Raw genomic sequence first — 4,299 nt, 5'->3', positions numbered from 1 at the left:
AGACATGGAGCAACCTAAATGTCCATCAACAGATGAATGGGTAAAGAAGATGTGGTTCACGTATTCAGTGGGATATTACTCAGCCGCTGAGAAAAAGGAAAAATGCCATTTGCAGCAACATGGATAGACCTAGAGATCATCATACTAAATAGAGTAAGCCAGAGAAAGACAAATATCATATGATATCATTTATATATGTACTCTTAAAAAATTATATAAATGAACTTTTTTACAAAACAGAAATAGACTCACAAATATAGACAACAAAGTTGTGGTTACTAAAGGGGAAAGAAAGCGAAGGGATAAATTGAAAATTTGAGGTTAAGGATACACACTACTGTATTTACTATTATATAGAAAATAGATAAACAAGGACCTACTGTATAGTACAGGGGATTCTATTCAATATCTTGTAAGAGCCTATAATGGAAAACAATCTAAAAAAGGTCATCTCTCTCTATCTACCTAGTAACTATCTGTGACCGAATCACTTTGCTGTATACCTAAAACATTATAAATCAATTGTGCTTCAAATAAAAAGGAGTGAGAACCTGAAAGATATAATGTGAGTACAGAATCCTTCTAGAATTATATAATTTTTCCTAGCCTAGTACAATTGTCTAACCTAAACCTAATTTGACAGGGATTCTTTTTAGCAATATATGTGTCTTGAATCTTTCAAAAATTTCAGCGTAGTTTTCATAGAAATAACAGCTATCTGGATTTCAGTACTGATTTTAACCATCCTACATAAGAGTTCCTAAATTACAGCAGTAACAATAGTAAATGCATTTGGCACATACAGGTTTGGAAACACACCCGACTGACTTTTAGTGAGCAGACAGTGAGTTGGTGCAGAATCACACAGATCTGCTAGAACTGAATCCACTTATCACCAGCATCTAGCAGCCCTTGAGATTTGCTCCATATATTTTACAGAGCAATTGGGGAGTTCCTTGAAGAGCATTTAATTATGGAGATAATGTTTGAGAGCTTTTGTGAACACATAATATCCACATTGCCTTTTTAGACATTCATGTTCACCTCCAGAGAGTTCTAGCACTCAGTTAACATTCAATGAATATTAGCCACGCCATGTTTCATGAGAAAGTTAAATAGTTTTAAATGTTTTAAATCAATAAAAACTTTTATAAACTGTTTCAATTCAGTTCAGTTGCTCAGTAATGTCTGACTCCTTGCGACCCCTGGACTACAGCTCTCCAAGCCTCCCTGTCCATCACAAACTCCCGGAGCTTGCTCAAACTCATGTCCATCGAGTCAGTGATGCCATCCAACCATCTCATCCTCTGTCATCCCCTTTTCCTCCCGCCTTCAGTCTTTCCCAGCATCAGGGTCTTTTCCAGTGAGTCAGCTCTTCGCATCAGGTGGCCAAAGTATTGGAATTTCAGCTTCAGCATCAGTCCTTCCAATGAACATTCAGGACTGATTTCCTTCAGGATGAACTGGTTGGATCGCCTTGCAGTCCAAAGGACTCTCAAGAGTCTTCTCCAACACCACAGTTCAAAAGCATCAATTCTTCAGCATTCAGCTTTCTTTATATTCCAACTCTCACATCCATACATGACCACTGGAAAAACCATAGCTTTGACTATATGGACCTTTGTCAGTAAAGTAATGTCTCTGCTTTTTAATATGCTGTCTAGGTTTGTTATAGCTTTTCTTCCAAGGAGCAAGTGTCATGGCTGCAGTCACCATCGACAGTGATTTTGGAGCCCAAGAAAATAGACTGTTCAGCTTGCAATATACATTTCTGGGGTAAGATAACCATAACTGAAGAGCATTAAGACTAACAGTAGGGAGACTGCAGAACACATAAAGATCTAGTTCATTCCTTATATTCCTTAATTCAACAGTCAAGACAGTATTTTTTTTTAAATAACTCAAACATGTTAATTTTTTTTTTTTGCCAGCCTCTGCCCTCCGTATAACAGTCAGTTATACAAAGACAGAAAATTGTCATGTTTTAGTACAAGTATTTCATCTTTTTCATTAATTTTGTGAGTGATTTCTTTTAACTCTTGGAGTAAAACATGTTTTCCAAACTTAATTGAACAAATTTCTTTAAATATTTAAGTAGAGTATATATCCAAAACTTTTTCTTGAATTAGTTCTAGTTCTTTAAACAAACTAAAAGAACAGTAGAATTATAAGGCAGAAGAATTAGACTATTTCAAGCAAAAAAGCTTTAAATATCTGCCATCGAAGGCTAAATAATAGCCCCCCAAAAGATGTCTACACCAAATCTCTGAAATCTGTGAATGCTAACTTATTTAGAAAAGTGGTCTTTTCCGATGTGATTAAGTTAAGAATCTCCACTTGAGATAATCCTGGACTACCCTGATAGGCCTAAATCCAATGATAAGTGTCCTTGTAAGAGAAAGACAGGTAGATTTGAGCCAGACAGAAGAGAAGACACAGAGAAGAGAAAGCAGTGTGACCACAGAGGCAAAGACAAGAGTGATCCGGCTTACAGTCAAGGAATGCATACAGCTGCCAGTAGCTGGAGGAGGCAAAGAATGGATCATTTCATAGAACTTTTGGAGGGAGTGCAGTCAGACCAACACCTTAGTTTCAGAATGCTGACCTCCAAAACTGTGTGAGAGTACATTTCTGTTGTTGTAAACTACCAAGTTTGTGGTTCCTTGTTACAATAGCCACAGGAAATTAATATTCATAAAATAAATCCAGTAAGCATGTCATCTAATCCAATACTGGGAACAACTCAAGATTAAATAGATACTAAGGTCTTCATTAGACAAAGATTTCCCAAAGAATGGTATTTGACCAATTCAATGATTTTACAGATCTGGTTATGTTCATTATAATCTGTTGTGCTCCTTACAGAGAATTATGGGGAAAAAGTAAAATATATTCATATAAAAAAGCAAAATTCAGAAGTCTTACATAAAAAGTGGTAGCAGTTGTTTACAAATACAACATATTTTCATTTCCGTAGGAATTTCTTTATTGTGCTTTTAAAGAGGAAATTTGGTTCTAAGTTCCTTCAGGGGAAATATTAACATTGTATTTTGTTTTTGAAAACTTGTAAAATTAAATTTGAAGCTATGAGACGTGAGTATTGATAAAGAAAATTGCAATGCTAATACTAATAGAGCACCGGGGGAATGTTAACAGAAAAGCTTATCTGCAGAGTATTAGTAAATTGTTTTATAAGTACTATGTGCCCATACACATACTCTCATTAATAAAATGTTAATTGGATTTTGAATTTATGGTGAAAACTAATGCCATGAGCAATTAAATAAGTAAGTAGTAATCTGGTATCAGAAATTTTTATTAAATTGAGAGGAAAGTCGTCTTTACTTTTATTCAGCTTACATGAAACATTTGGAATGTGAATGTTTTACATTTAAATATTTTAAGATATTATTGTGTTGTGTAAAAATCAAAATTATTGTACACTTTCAATCCTTACCTTATTTTCAATAGGCTTTCAACTCCATGACAAAGGTTTTCTTACTTTACCCAATTTTAAGCATCACATCTTGCAATTATGTCCTAGTTTTCAGCTTTTCCTATGGCCTCTGGTACTTAGAATCAGAGTCACGTTGCAAGAGTCACCTTGTAGAGATACTAATAATTTGGGGGAGATCACCCAAGTCATGGTTGAGAGAATCAGCCAGGGGATGAGGGATATTCAGTTCGTGATGCAAATGGAGATAAGCCTACGGCCAAAATGGCAACCCACTGCAGTATTCTTGCCTGGAGAATACCGTGGTCAGAGGAGCCTGGTGGGCTGCTGTCCAGGGGGTCGCACAGAGTTGGACATGACTGAAGTGGCTTAGCATGCATGCATGCATTGGAGAAGGAAATCGCAACCCACTGCAGTATTTTTGCCTGGAGAATCCCAGGGACGGAGGAGCCTGGTGGGCTGCCATCTGTGGGGTCGCACAGAGTCGGACACGACTGAAGTGACTTAGCAACAGCAGCAGACCACCCTGAACACGCCCCATTTCCTCTGATCTCGGAAGCTAAGCAGGGTCGGGCCTGATTAGTACTTGGATGGGAGACTGCCTGGGAATACTGGGTGCTGTAGGCTTATGGAGAAGGAAATGGCAACCCACTCCGGTATTCTTGCCTGGAAAATCCCATGGACAGAGGAGCCTGGTGGGCTACAGTCCATGGATAGGGTTCCACTACCTTCTGCCATTTTGGAGGGCTTCCCTGGTGGCTCAGAGGGTAAAGCATCTGCCTGCAATGTGGGAGAACTGGGTTCGATCCCTGGGTTGGGAAGATCCCCTGAAGAAGGAAATGGCA

At 37.9% G+C, this 4,299-nt stretch overlaps 1 pseudogene; it reads left to right on the top strand.

The window, feature by feature from the left end:
• The first annotated feature begins 3,960 nt into the window (after positions 1-3,960).
• LOC138072319 (5S ribosomal RNA) lies at positions 3,961-4,081 on the top strand (annotated as a pseudogene).
• Positions 4,082-4,299: the final 218 nt, after the last annotated feature.

The sequence above is a fragment of the Capricornis sumatraensis genome, unplaced genomic scaffold (assembly GCF_032405125.1).
Source record: "Capricornis sumatraensis isolate serow.1 unplaced genomic scaffold, serow.2 scaffold1, whole genome shotgun sequence".
NCBI classification, from domain to species: Eukaryota; Metazoa; Chordata; class Mammalia; order Artiodactyla; family Bovidae; genus Capricornis; species Capricornis sumatraensis.
The sequence above is the reverse complement of the archived record's forward strand: the minus strand, read 5'-3'. Positions and strand labels throughout refer to the sequence as shown.